General features: G+C 47.0%; 3 non-coding genes across 3 annotated transcripts; all 3 read right to left on the bottom strand.

Annotated features, from left to right (window-relative positions):
* Window positions 1–3,605: 3,605 nt before the first annotated feature.
* On the bottom strand, window positions 3,606–3,679 carry trnan-guu. The gene has a single exon. It is a non-coding gene; the product is annotated as a tRNA-Asn (tRNA).
* Window positions 3,680–5,779: 2,100 nt separating this feature from the next.
* On the bottom strand, window positions 5,780–5,852 carry trnav-uac. Its single transcript has one exon. It is a non-coding gene; the product is annotated as a tRNA-Val (tRNA).
* Window positions 5,853–6,643: 791 nt separating this feature from the next.
* Window positions 6,644–6,716, bottom strand: trnav-uac. The gene has a single exon. It is a non-coding gene; the product is annotated as a tRNA-Val (tRNA).
* Between the last annotated feature and the right edge of the window lie 8,080 nt (window positions 6,717–14,796).

The following is a 14,796-nucleotide window of genomic DNA, read 5'->3' as shown; positions in this document are numbered from 1 at the left end:
TCGTAATAATAATCTTCACTAGTGTCATAAGTAGGCTTACATTAACACTGCAATGAAGTTACTGTGAAAATTCCCGAGTCACCACACTCCGACCCCTGTTCAGGTACACAGAGGGAGAATTCAGAATGTCCAATTCACCTAACAGCACGTCTTTTCGGGACTTGCGGGAGGAAACCGGAGCACCCGGAGGAAACCCACGTAGACACGGCGAGGGCGTGCAGACTCCGCACAGATAGAGAACCATGCCGGGAATCGAACGCGGATCCTAGGAGCATGAGGCAGCAGTGCAACCCACTGAGCCACAGTGCCGCCCATTAAGTACCTTGTACATTTTGTACCGCAGCACGTATTGATCCATTCTGCTTTGCGTTAAAAGAACAGGGAACGAGGAGTCTTTGTCCTTGGACTTTCTGCAAGAGCAGGCCATGATTTTCGTCCATCTCCTCAGTTGAGTGCCACCCTCTGCCGGTAGGTAGATATTCTGGTTTTAAAGTTACAATACAATTTGCGGTATGATAGACCATAATAAGACCATAAGACTATTAGACATAGGAGCAGAATTAGGTCACTTGGACCATCGAGTCCGCTCTGCCATTCAATCATGGCTGATATTTTCAACCATAGCTCTCAAGATTTCCCAAACTATTCCTCTCTTGATCTACACAAGGACAGAGACATGTCCGGTAAATAGACATGATTGCTTGCCTGAGCCTGGGATCAATTCCTTCTCGGAAAGGAACCTCAGTGATGCTGTAAACACTCACTCAGGGTTGTGGACGGGGCTTTAGGTTTTCTCGAACGCTGTTTCTCAGTGCGCAGTAATAAACCTCCCCATCCTCCACATCGAATGCGCTTATACTGAGGTAACCGTTCTGTTTAGATTTGTCAGCAAACGCCAGATATCGTCCTGAACCCACACCTTTCTTCATTGCTGAGTTGTTGGTGATAATCCATCTCGGTGGCTGTGCGGTTTCTCCTGATATCATTGCATTTTGTACATGTTGGGGCCTTTATATTGGCAATTTAACTTCACCGAAGCCCCTTCTGAGACTGTTATTGTCACTGGTGACTGAGCTACTGGATTGAACATTGCCGGCCTGCGAAAGTGAAGGACTGAAATGAACAGATTGTTGTTCCTTTATAAAGTTAGAGTTTGTTCAATTAAGAGGTGCTTTTTAGCGTGGCTAGTCCACTGAGTCTGTACATCTAGGTTGTGGGAGTGAGAATGTTCAAACACCACACGGGCAGTGATCTGGGACCGGGATCGAACCCGTGTCCTCAGTGAAATGAGGCAGCAGTGCCAACCATTGCGCCACCCTGAGTTTAAACAGAGTTGATACAAATTTGCTTGTATCTGCGGCATTTTCTGGGACCTCTGATGCAGGCACTTCATAGACATTCCCGATCGTTAATTATACTCTAGCCTATGTGTATTAATATGCTAATCTGGTTTAATTAGCACTATATCTACTTACTGTGCCAAAGCGCTGTCAGTATTATCACAACCATGTCTGACTGAATCTCTCCCAGTGAACTGGACTGGACTGAGTCAGGGATTGTGTAGGAGAGAGGGAACTTAGTGCAGTGCAGGGAGAGGGTCTATTGTGACATCACTCGCCTCCCATCCTATCGGCTTGGCCGACACCATCAGGTGAGTTTCTGACGCCCGTTCTTGAATTTGGCGCCCTCTGCTGCCGGATTCGGTTTACTCCGTGTTAGAATTCGGCTGTTGAGTGGATTCAGTGTTGACTGCAATGCATATCAGGGCGAGACACCTAGACAGAAATCTAAATTTCAGCTGTTTATACACTATCTTTGTCACTATAGGTGTTTCTAATCAAAAAACGATGCTTAATCTGTGCAAATCATCCCTGGAGTTCTCGGTTCACACCATGGATGCGACGAAGTCGAAAGAATGCCAAGACTTTGGTGGACATGCGGGAGGTTAGAACTCAGAATAATAGCAGGGCTCAACAGACTAGTTTTCTTTATTTTGGTTCTGACGAAGAAGGTACAAAAGGGGAACTGCTCTGAACCTCGCTTTTTTCAGAGACCAAATTGTCTGGAATTATTTTCATTAGCTGAAGGTGAAATGTCCAATGAAGAAAATAGGTGAATGATATTTCATGCTGCAAGTGTTTGCGAGACAATGAAACGTTACAGAGGACTTTGAATGGATCAGCACCGAGGCACGGGCGGGATTCGAACCCGCGATTTTTGGGATTATGGTGTTGAAGGCGGAGCTGTAGTCAATAAATAGGAGTCTGATGTAGGAGTCCTTGTTTTCTAGATGCTCTAGGGATGAGTGTAGGGCCAGGGAAATGCCGTCTGATGTTGACCGGTTGTGACAGTATGCGAATTGAAGTGGGTCAAGGCGTTCTAGGAGTATGGAGGTGATTCGCTTCATGATCAGCCTCTCGAAACACTTCATTGCAACTGACGTCAGGGCCGCCGGAGAATAGTCATTGAGGCATGTTGCCTCATTCTTCTTTGGTACCGGTATGATGGTGGACTTCTTGAAGCAGGTGGGGACCTCGGAGTGGAGTAGGGATAGGTTAAATATTTCTGTGAATACCTCTGCCAACTGGTATGCGCAGGCTCTGAGTGCACGACCAGGGATCCCATCCGGGCCCGTCGCCTTCCGTGGGTTCACTTTCCGGAAGGCCGATCTGACTTCAGAAACTGTGATGGTGGGTATGGGTGAATTAAGGGCTGCAGGGGCACTCGACAGCGGCTTGTTGGTTACCTGCTCAAACCGAGCACAGAATGCATTAAGTTCATCGGGAAGGGATGCGCTGCTGCCAGAGATACAGTAAGACGTCTTGGAACACCAGGTTAAAGCCCAACAGGTTTGTTTCAAACACGAGCTTTCGGAGCGCAGCTCCTTCCTCAGGTGAATCACCAAACAGAATCATTTAACCTGGTGTTGTAAGACTTCTTACTGTGCTCACCCCAGTCCAACGCCGGCATCTCCACATCATGGCCAGAGATACTGCTCGACCCGGCCCGGTTATGTAGATCTTTGGGCTTTTTTTCTGAGGGATTCTTCTCCACAGACCGCTGAGATCGGCCCAAAGAAGATTTTAAGACAGATGTGGTTGGATTCTCAACTGAACAGGTAATCAAAGGTTATCCGGGGTAGGTGAAATGTGAATCTGAGGTCATGTTCGCATCTGTCACGAACTTATTGAATGTTGGAGAAGGCTCAATGGGATGAATAGCCAACTCCTGCTCAACATTCGTCTGTTAGCAGGTCCGTGAGGAGGTGTCACAATCTCCTGAGTTATCGGGGGAGACACAGTATCGTTGAGCTATTCCCCAGCTCAGCGCCATGAAGGCTATTGCAGCGATAGAGGCAACTCCATGCCGCAGCCGGTGCACGGTACGTGTTATCAGAACAGGAAAATCGCTTATTGTCACGAGTCGGCTTCAAATGAAGTTCCTCTGAAAATCCCCGAGTCGTCACATTCCGGCGCCTGTTCGGGGAGGCTGTTACGGGAATCGAACCGTGCTGCTGGCCTGCTTGGTCTGCTTTCAAAGCCAGCGATTTAGCCCTGTCCTAAACAGCCCCTAAAAACATATCATCCAGGAGTGGAACAACAATTCGTCTCTGGGTGGGATCGAACCACCAACCTTTCAGTTAACAGCCGAACGCGCTAACCGATTGCGCCACGGAGACGACAACAGGATTATAACTCTGTGCATTTCAACAGTGACGGCCAATTCTCTGATTGCCAGGGACCGAATGAGAATGCTGGCAATATTGGTCCCCTAAGGCCACTTGTTCTTTGTGTCCGGGCGGTAGTTGTTGATCAATATGCCATGTGATAGCTCCTCCAGACATATATTTTGTTTCTTTGTTTCTTCCATTAAGCTAACAGAGAGCTGGCACAGACATGGCGGCCGGAATGGCCTCATACTGTGGTGTCATTATTCTCTGATTTGATGCCATCCTAACTCTGTGGCCAGGGTCCCAAGGCCTCTTCTCATTTAATCTCTCCTGACTTTCCGCCCATTAGAGCCCTTTCCTGTTGTTCTGTTTCCTCCCTCCGGTAATTCATTTGGTTAAGACGTACCACATTTCTAACCTGTCCCGGTTTTAATAAAAGGTGATGGTGAAAGACGAACTTTGTTGTCCTGTCGACAAATGCCGCCTGACAACCTGAGATGGTGCAGTACTTTTGGCGTTCTCCGCAGATGTTAGATTGATTTTCGATGGCAATGACAGTATGCTTTGTCTCTTTTTGCGGGGCTCGTTGGTCTAGGGGTATGATTCTCGCTTTGGGTGTGTCGCTGTCGGAATTTATGAGAAGTCCCGGGTTCAAATCCCGGCCGAGCCCTTCGATGAGGGTTTCCGTTGGTCAAACCGCATGTTTTCTTCATTTCTTTGCGGCGCAGACGGCGGGATTCATTCACATTGTGTTTGCTTTGAGAAGCTGAGCTCAAACTGCATGGAACCAATACGTTCCCGAGAAGTTTGTCTATGTGTGGGCATTCACATTTCTATTGACTAATTCTGGTGGACTCAGACAGCTCTTTGTTCCTTTCATTTTATCAGTTCAACAACTTCAGACTGTGAACTCTCACTTCCCCCTCCACCACATGTTTTTTCCATCAACTTATCATCCCTTCCATTGATATGTTTTACCCTCAGCATCGCCCACCTACCACCAGCCCATAACATCCTACTTCAGCAATCTGATCCCTGTTTGTAATTGTTCTCTGACGCACTGCTTACCTTTGTTCTGCCATTAACACATTCTGACCGCTTGATGCGCCAGCAGCACCTTTCATAGCCTCATTTACTTTCGTCATTTCCCACCTATTGCTAGCCCTCTATCGAGGCCCAATACAGCACTCCACCACCCACACCCCCCACCCACAATCGTCTGAATCTCCAGTTCCAGTTCTCCAGCTTTGACAAAGAGTCCACTTGACTGGAAACGACAGCTGCCATTTCGCTCCCCAGAGGCTGTCAGACCTGCTGAGATTATCCAGTATTTTCTGTTTTTGTTTCCGTTTGAAGCATCCGCAGTAAGTTGAATTTGTCACACATTTAGACATGTTTGAAATGGTGATTAAATATGTTCATTTGTAAATCGCTGAAATTCTGTTGTGGATGAACTCGCTGCTAATATCCGAGGTGTGCCAAGATATGAAAATTCTTCACCTCTCATTGCCTGCCGAAAATTCAGTGCTTGGGCCTTCATGTTCAATTCAGTGTCGTGGCTCATGTGAGACGAAATCTCATTGTCCTGGAACACATGAGATTCCGGCAACATTCAGGAAACAGAATTATTCTGTGCCCAATAATTGTGCACACTTTTCTTTCACGAAATCCTAAATGTTCGATGTTTCTGCCCGATTTCGAAAGGGGACATTTCCCGTGTGAGGCGAATGTGATAACCACTCAATTTATCGAAGCATCAGATATTGAACTTTGCTGAACTGAAGATAAGTTCTGTTTTGCTTGGAGTTAAATTGAGAGGGCAGGGCTTTCATAAGTAACCACAGCTGATACGAGAATTGATGATGCCCTGCTCACTTTGCTCTGCATCGGGAACCAGCTGTCCAACCCACTGAACTAAAGGGGACGCCAAAACTAGGAACTGCGAGCCAGTCAGGAGTCGAACCGAGAATCTCCTAATTCGCAGTCAGACGCGTTATCCATTGCACCACTGTCCCAAAGCAGTTAAACAATCTTGCTATTCCTCCATGATGAAGACCAGTTACGAGATTGAGGTAATATTTAGCAACAGACTAAGCTGGAAGCACCAGATGTTTCTGCCTGGTTTCGAACCGGGGACCATTCGCGTGTAAAGCGAATGTGATAACCACTACACCACAGAAACAGCTGGCAACGCAGACGCCAACGGACCTGTGGCACCTGCAAGTCAGCTGCCTTGTTGCAGCTTCGGAAAGTTCGGCTGAGAGGACATGTCGCTTCTTCTAAGAATACGTCTGTTCCTTGAAACCAGATGTCTAAACTTACAAGCCAGAAGAAGAACCTATATGGAACTGAAGCATTTGTTCAGCAAATCTCTAACGGCGAAATGCTGACGGCAGGGTTGATTTACATTGGCCCACTCTGAAAAATATTTCTCAGGACTCGGGTGTTAGGCGAATGTGATAACCACTACACCACAGGAACCGCTGGGAGCCTCGCCATGAGTGGACGCGTGTAATGTTCAACCTCAATGTGTTGCTGCGGCTTCTCATGGTTCCGCGGAGAGACCATGTAACTTATTGCAAGAAGCCGTTTCTTTAAAACTGATGTCTCAACTTATGAAAGCATCAGATATTGAACTTTGCTGAACTGAAGATAAGTTATGTTTTGCTTGAAGTTACAAAGAGAGGGCAGGGCTTTTATAAGTAACCACAGCTGATACGAGAATTGATGATGTCCAGCTGAATTTGCTCTGCATCAAGAACAAGCTGTCCAACCCACTGAACTAAAGGGGACGCCAAAACTCCGAACTGCGAGCCAGCAGTCGAACCTGGAATCTCCTGATTCGTAGTCAGACGCGTTATCCATTGCGCCACTGGCCCACAGCAGTTCCAAGCTTTGGCTATTCCTCGATGATGAAGACCAGTTACGAGATTGAGGTAATATTTAGCAACAGACTAAACTGGCAGCACCAGATGTTTCTGTCCGGTTTCGAACCGGGGACCATTCGCACGTAAAGCGAATGTGATAGCCACTACACCACAGAAACAGCTGGCAACGGAGACGTCTGTTTCTTTAAAACAGATGTCTAAACTTACAAGCCAGAAGAAGAACCTCTTTTGAACTGAAGCATTTGTTCAGCAAATCTCTAACGGCGAAATGCTCTCTTCTATTATTAATGCAGCATTCTGAAATCCTACAGAAAAAAGCAACCGACTTTACACAATATTTGTTTCGTTAGAGGTCTACACAATTATGATTGGCATATACAGAGTGGATAGTCAGAAGCTTTTCCCCCGGGTTGAGGGGTCAATTACTAGGGGCATAGTTTTAAGGTGCGATGAGCAAGGTTTAGAGTAGATGTACGAGGCAAGTTTTTTACACAGAGGGTAGTGGGTGACTGGAACTCGGTGCTGGAGTTGGTGGTGGAAGCAGGGACGATAGTGACATTTAAGGGGCATCTTGATAAATACATGAACAGGATGGGAATAGAGGAATACAGACCCAGGAAGTGTAGAAGATTGCAGTTTTGTCGGGCAGCATGGTCGGCATGGGCTTGGAGGGCCGAATGGCCTGTTCCTGTGCTGTACTTTCCTTTGTTCTTTGTTATTATCTAGGCATTGGTATTTAGAATAATGAGAGGTAACCTTATTGAAATACACAATGTATTGAGGGTACATGTTGCGGTTAATACACGGGGAGTGTTTCCTTGCGCGAGAAGACTCAAATAGGGGCACAGTTTAAGAATAAGTATTCTACATTTTAAATAGGAATTAGGCCATTTTGTTCTCTCAGGCGGTCATTAGTCTGCGGAATTCTCCTAATTCACCCCAAGAAAGTAATGAAATGAAATGAAAATCGCTTAATGTCACGAGTAGGCTTCAATTAAGTGAATGTGAAAAGCCCCTAGTCGCCACATTCCCGCGCCTGTTCGGGGAGGCTGGTACGGGAATTGAACCGTGCTGCTGGCCTGCCTTGGTCTGCTTTAAAAGCCAGCGATTTAGCCCAGTGAGCTAAACCAGACAATGGAAGCTGTGTCTTTAAATTTATTCAAGGCTGAGTTGGATAGATTGTTGATAGTTAAGGGAACCACGGGTGCTGGCTGGGGTGGGGGCGGGATTACAGACAGGAAGATGGAATTGAGACCACAATCAGATATACGAAGATTAGATTGAATGGCGGAGTAGGCTAAAGGGCCAGATAGCCCACACTTGCTTGCAAACCATTTGATTATATGCCAGAATTAATTGCATTCTTGGTGGCCTGTCCCTCAAAGGGATGTTATTTAGAGAAAGGTGTATCTCAATTTCTCTGCCTCGGGGTAATATCCGTCTGTTGACTGAAATATGCCAGCCTCTGACCTGCATGGATGTGCTGCCGCAGGCACGATGGCACAATGATTAGTCCAGCTCCTTGACAGTGTCAGGGTCTCGGGTTCAATTCTGACCTTGGATGACTGTTTGTATGGAGTTTCCACTTTACCCCTGTTTCTGTCTGGCCTTTCTGCGGCTGCTCCCACAGTCCAAAGTTGTGCAGGTTGGGTGTACTGTCCGCCTTGTGTAAGGTTATGGGGATGGGGTGGGACAGTGGACCTGGGCGGAGCTCTCTTTCAGATGGTCGGTGGAGATTCACATGTTCTGGTGGAATTTGTTTTAATTCCCGATCCATTATCTGCCTTTTATTCTCCATTTTTTCTTTTCTTCATACTCACCTTGATACTTCCACTCTTTCTGTTCCCACTGCTTGATAATATTTGAGAATGTAAATGCTCAACAACTGCTCACTGCGCCAGCTGTGGAGGAAACACAAATATATTGGAAAAACCGCTAGTCATGCAGGATCTTTCACTGTCCATAGTATTTCAATAGCTCCCATGTGTTTCCCTTGCTATCTCTTTTCCCTTTGTTCTCTCCTTCCCTCACTCGCCTTGTTTTAATCGCGCCATCTCACATTCTGTGTTTCCCTGTCACTACCAATGGTCTGCACCCTCTATGTTATTCTATCTGCTTGTTCGTTCTATGTATCTCTTTAATATTTCTCTTAAGTTGCCTGTGCATCCCTTTTCATTGCTCTGTCATTCTTTCCCTGCATCACGCTGTCTTTATTCATTGCTTGTTAATTTATAACATCTTGCCCGACTTTCGAGGCCAGGATTCCAGCTGTTACCTTATATGGCAACAGGTTACGTGCGAGCAACGCCATCGATGAATAGCGGTGTCACGTCAGCGGTCACCTTCCGATCCAGTGGGGTTTGGAACCCCCCTCCCGCTGCCTCATTGGCCGAAAGCCAGAGATGTTTCTGCAAAAGCGCGCAAAGGGAGATCAATATAGACACCCAAGACCCGTGCCAGTGAAGACTCGGCGTGGAGGTGATCTTGACCATTCTGAAGGCGCACCAGAGGGTCAGAGAATCCCGTGAGTGCAGAGGAGGCCATTTCGCCTCTCGATCCTCACCAAACATTTGAAATAACACCTTACTGGGACCGCAGTTCCCTTCAACCCACCTAACAATTGGAGAGAAAGGGACAATTTAGCATGGCCAGTCCACCTAATCTGCAAATATTTTGACTGTGACGGGAACCGGAAAACCCGGAGAAAACCCACTCAAACTTGGGGAAAATGCGCAAACTCCACACAGACCGGCACCGAATGGAATTGAACCCGGGTCCCTAGTGCTCAGAAGCAGCAGTTGCTATCCACTGTGCCAGCGCGCCGTCCCTGTGCCACTATGCCAAAGGACGGAAGGTCGTCCACCTTTGTGACAACAGCCCTGAAGAACATGAAACTCAGAGAATCGGAGCCGCAGCTTGATCAGGTTTATCAGCACGAGTAGTATCACGAATCTCCGGAATCTTTATAGTGATTGTTATTGGAATATTTTAAGGGTTAATATATTGAATAAAGATACATCGAAACATTCATAGAAAGCAGAAGCAGGAGAAGACCATTTGACCTTCGAGCATACTCCACCATTGATTATGATCATTGCCGATCATCACGTTCAGTACCGTTATCCCGCCTCCCGCCCATATCCCGTGACCCATTAAGCCCCAAGAGTTACAGCTAATTGCTTCTTGAAATTACAAAACGTTTTGGCCTCAACTACTTTCTGTGGCAGTAAATTCCACAGATTCACCACTCTCCGGATGAGAAAACATCGCCTCACCTCAGACCCACAAGATTTATTCCTTATCCTCAGTCTATGCCCGCTAGTCCTGGACTCCCCCACCATCGGGAACAATCTTTCTGAATCTACCCTGTCTATTCATGTTTGAATTTTGTACGGTTCTGTGAGATTCCCTCTTACTCTTCAAACTTGGTTTGATTTTATAGTTGTCTTGTGCTTTTTTCGCCTCATCAAGAAAGACATCTGGGTAAAACGTTTCATTAATACACTGGTCAGAGTGTCTGAGATTTTACAGATACAACAGCCCCTTGCAATGCCCGCTCTCCGCTCAGCCACGTCTGCAATATTCGCACCAATCCGCACTTTCTGTCCACCCATCTTCCTTCCCTGCTTATTCACCTCCACTTTCTATTACCCCACACAGACGCTCTGCTGAAGAAATTCTCACTCATTCCGTTCCTGAAGCATGATCCACCTCTTTTCTCTTCCATTGGTCGTCACATTCTCTATACCTGCACAGCCCCTGAAAGAACGCCCGCCTTCCACTTCTTCTCGATTGCTTTCTTCTGGACGAATGTTATGATTTGCCTGACGCATAGACTGCGCATTGACGGGGAATGTCAGAGCAAATTTACAGATGGACTTGATTCTGGTGTGGACATTCGGCACTAATACAAGCACGAAATTCGAAATTTCAGGCTGTCTTCCACTCAACTGCAAAAAATGTGCAAACAGCTGATGGGTTCAGGACATTTTATAGCTGCAGTTGGTACAGTGACTCAGCGAATCCATCACATGAGAACCTCAGGTTCCTCCCATCTTGGATTTGGTTGCTGATGTCAGACTAAAATTAAATATTCGTCGGAAAGTTGTCCACTCACCCGGGAACCCACGTTCAAATCCGGATGAAGAAAAAGCGGGTTGAGTTCCACTAACTCTCCCGCTTGACTGGTAACAATAATAATCTTTATTATTGTTACAAACCGGCTTACATTAACACTGAAATTATGTTTCGATGAAAATTCCCTAGTCGCCACACTCCGGCTCCTTTCCGGGTACACAGAAGGAGAATTCAAAATGTCAAATTCACGGAACAGCATGGCTTTGGATATGTGGGAGGAAACTGGAGCAACCCCACGCAGACACGGGGAGAATGTGCAGACTCCACACCAACAGTGACCCAAGTGGGGGATCGAACCTGGGACCAAGAGCTGTGAAGCATCAGTACTAACCACTATGCTACCATGCTTTGGGCAGAGGCCAGATTGCACCCTGTGGGCTCTGAGGTCACTAAGATTCTGGTCATCACTCACCTTCGACATTTTAACGTTTTACAGGTAATTCAGTAAATCAGCGGCCATTAAAAGCTGTTTCCAATATGGACGCAGCAGCTAATCCGTTTGCACGATTCAAAACTCACCGTGCATAAATCAGGTTTTAGTCCACACTGAACGTTCCATGCACGATGATGATGCTCAGAGTTTTCCTAGTTCTCCATATAAACTCCACACAGAGGCATGTTTCTATTCAAAAGCAGACATTTCACCCTTGCGATATTCTTCGTTATTCGCTCAGAGGCCAGGTAAGAACAAAGGATTCCTCTCCCTAAATTGCATCAGTAAACAAGATCAGTATTTACAACACTTAGACTAGATAGGTGCTGACACGATGGGCTGCAGGGCCTCTTTCCGTGCTGGAAAATCACTCTGACTCCATGTGTGTCGCTCAAAGAGGAATTTCGTGGGCTGATCTTCCCATCCACCTGTTACCTTCGTCCTTCTAGATGGTAGATGTCGCAAATCAGGAAGGTGCTGTCAGTGACTATTCGTCAGTTACTGCAATATATTTCATAGCTGATCCACACTGCAGCCACTGTCCGTTAGTGGTGGAGGATGTGAATATTCAAGCTTGAGTGGCGGAGGGGGGGGGGGGGGGCTGAGCTGACAATCAAGAGTGTTCTTTTATCATGGGTGGCGTTGAGCTTCGTCAGATTTGTTGGAAGTGCAATCGTCCAGACAAGGATGGAATATTCCATTACATTCCTGTCTTGTGCCTTGTAATTGGAGACAGGCTTTGCAAGGCCAGTTGGTAAGTTATTCACCGCAGAATTCCCAGCCTCTAGCCGACCAAGCCGCCACATTACTAGCATAAATGGGTCATTTCAATTACGAGAAATTTGTACATTGTCTGTTTATCTGTTCTCCAACATACCCAGCTTTATAAACAAAGTATTTTAACTTTACTTAAGAAGAGATACCCACCCGAGGCCCATCAAAGACATGGGGCACGTGCCCGAGTCACTATATCTATAGCACAACGATTCGGGATAGTTCCTGTAGTCTGTACTTAAATTAATGTGATCAAGGCTTTAAAAAAAGTGACAAGCAGACCTGGAAAACTAACCACTCGTTACCTTCAGTCTGTAATGCAGAAACTGTTGAGTAAATTATAGAATTTACTGCGCAGAAGGAGGCCATTCGGCCCATCATGTATGCACCGGGCCTGGGAAAGTGCACCCTACTGAAACGCACCCCTCCCCCCACCTAACCGTTTGGGCATTAAGGGACAATTTAGCATGGCCGATTCACCCAACCTGCGGGAGGAAACTGGAGAACGCAGAGGAAACACATTCAGACACGGGGAGAACGTGTAGACTCCGCACAGACGGTGACCCAAGCCAGGAATCGGACCTGGGTCCCTGGCACTGTGAAGCAACAGTGCTAAACACTGTGCCACCGTTCCGCCCACATTAAAGATTTCTTGGATATCGGAATACATAAATGGCACCAACATGACTTCATGAAAAAAGATAATCTTTACAAATATTGGCATACAGACTTCACAGCTTTGATAAAAATGTGAATAGTTGTGGGAACGAAGAGACGTCATTAGTCATTATCGATTTAGACTTAAAAATGCATATATCCATAGAATAAAAGCCATTTTTAAGGCTTGAAAAAATTGATCTGGATTTAGAAACGTTGGGAGAAGATAGATAAAAAGACAGGTAGGTTTAGATCTGGATCTGTTTATCAATTCCCAACTCAGAGAAATGTTTGGATTATCTTCCTTCTGATGCGGGCTGCTGAGGAGGTGGATCACAGCTTGCAATTGCAGAGTGGATAATTTATAAGATCAGTTGACAGCATACACTTTATTTCCATGTCGTGACCTTCGACGTGAAACTATCATCAACCTGGCTGCGCACTTGCACCGTGCATTAGATCAGCTGTCAGTGCAGCGCTGAGATTTCCATACTTAAAGGTGACACTGAGCATTTTCCACATACTCAACACGAACTACAAATAGTGCTTGGCCTCTATTCAAATTTAATCATTTGTCTTTATTTCGGATTCAACAAGATATTTGCATTTCTGCCTATCTTTCTATTTAAGCTAAGAATAGACATCAGTGTATTGCCTCTCTGTCTGTTTACCTGTATGTTTATTCAGCTGCGAATCTATCCGCGAACGGGACTGGTTCAGCACACTGGGCTAAATCGCTGGCTTTTAAAGCAGACCAAGGCAGGCCAGCAGCACGGTTCAATTCCCGTACCAGCCTCCCCGAACAGGCGCGGGAATGTGGCGACTAGGGGCTTTTCACATTCACTTAATTGAAGCCTACTCGTGACAGTCTGTGATTTTCAGTTTTTTTTCATTTTCATCCAGAGATCTTGTGGCCCACTGAGCAGCGCCTCTAACTCTCCCAGAACTTCCGGGAAGGTGCCGCAATTCAAGACTTGATGAAAATGACAGGTTTATTCATAACCTGGCCAAACTGGTTGATTATCAGTCGGAAATCCTTCCAGTGGCGGATAGAAACAGCGAATGAAACATAGAAATATAGAAAATAGGTGCAGGAGTACGCCATGTGGCACTTCGAGCCTTTATCATCATTCAATATGATCATGGCCTTGCTAAAGTCTATGTAGACAAAGTCGACTGCACTGCCATCATCTATCTTCTTGGTTACCCCTTTCAAATACTCAATAAAATTCGCGAGACATTGGGGGGGGAGATTCTCTGAGTCTGTGCCGGGCCAGAGAATCACCACAACCGCACCACAACACCTCAATGCCGGTGCGTGATTCTCCAAGGTGCGGAGAATCGACGCCATTTGCGCCAACGCGTTTGGTGCAGCGCCGGCCGCGGGCCAGTGCAATCAGCGGGGCCGCCGATTCTCTGTCCCGGATGGGCCGAGCAGTCACACAGTCACACCGATAGGACAGAGTCGCCCCGGCGCCGTTCACCCCTGGTCGCAACCGGCGGGAACTCTGCGTGAACGGTCAGGGGCAGCCTGTGTCTGTGTGTGTGTGTAGAGGGGGGGGCTCCTTCAATGGGGGGGGGGGGGGGGGCTCCGATGGGGTCTGGCCTGCAATTGGCCAACATCTTCTCCCCCGGGCCTACTTTCTGGCGCGGCTATATCCTGAACACCTACGCCATGTTGGTCGGGGCTGCGTGCTAAAGAAGTCCCCCGGACATGCACAGATTGGCGTGGCCCAACTGCGCATGTGCGGCTTGGCTCGGCGCACATTTGGCACCACGAACGGAGGCTGGAGCAGCGTGACCCGCTCCAGCCCTGTGCTGGCCCCCTGTGGGGGGCAGAATCGTTCGTACCCGGGCCCGGTTCATGGCGTCATGAAATGCGACGCCATTCACGACGGCGCAAACACTTGCGCTCCATATTGGAGAATCGCCCCCATGATTTTCCACTCACAAAGCTATGTTGACTGTCCCAAATCAGCCCTTGCCTCGAAATGCCTGTAGATCCTGTCTCTCAGAATACCTTCTATAAATTTACCACCACAGATGTTAGGCTCCCCGGTCTGTATTTCCCAGTATTTTCCCAGCGGCCCTTCTTAAACAAAGGCACAACATTTGTTACTCTCCAATCTTCAGGCACATCACCTGTGGCTGTCGATTTAGTTTCATGCAGGACTGAGAAGAGAAGTTCAAGTGGCCAATCCACCCCATAACGACGGCCTCTTTTTCACAAGACTTTA

Source organism: Scyliorhinus canicula, unplaced genomic scaffold (assembly GCF_902713615.1).
Source record: "Scyliorhinus canicula unplaced genomic scaffold, sScyCan1.1, whole genome shotgun sequence".
Taxonomy (NCBI): Eukaryota; Metazoa; Chordata; class Chondrichthyes; order Carcharhiniformes; family Scyliorhinidae; genus Scyliorhinus; species Scyliorhinus canicula.
This window is presented reverse-complemented; position numbering and strand designations above follow the sequence as displayed.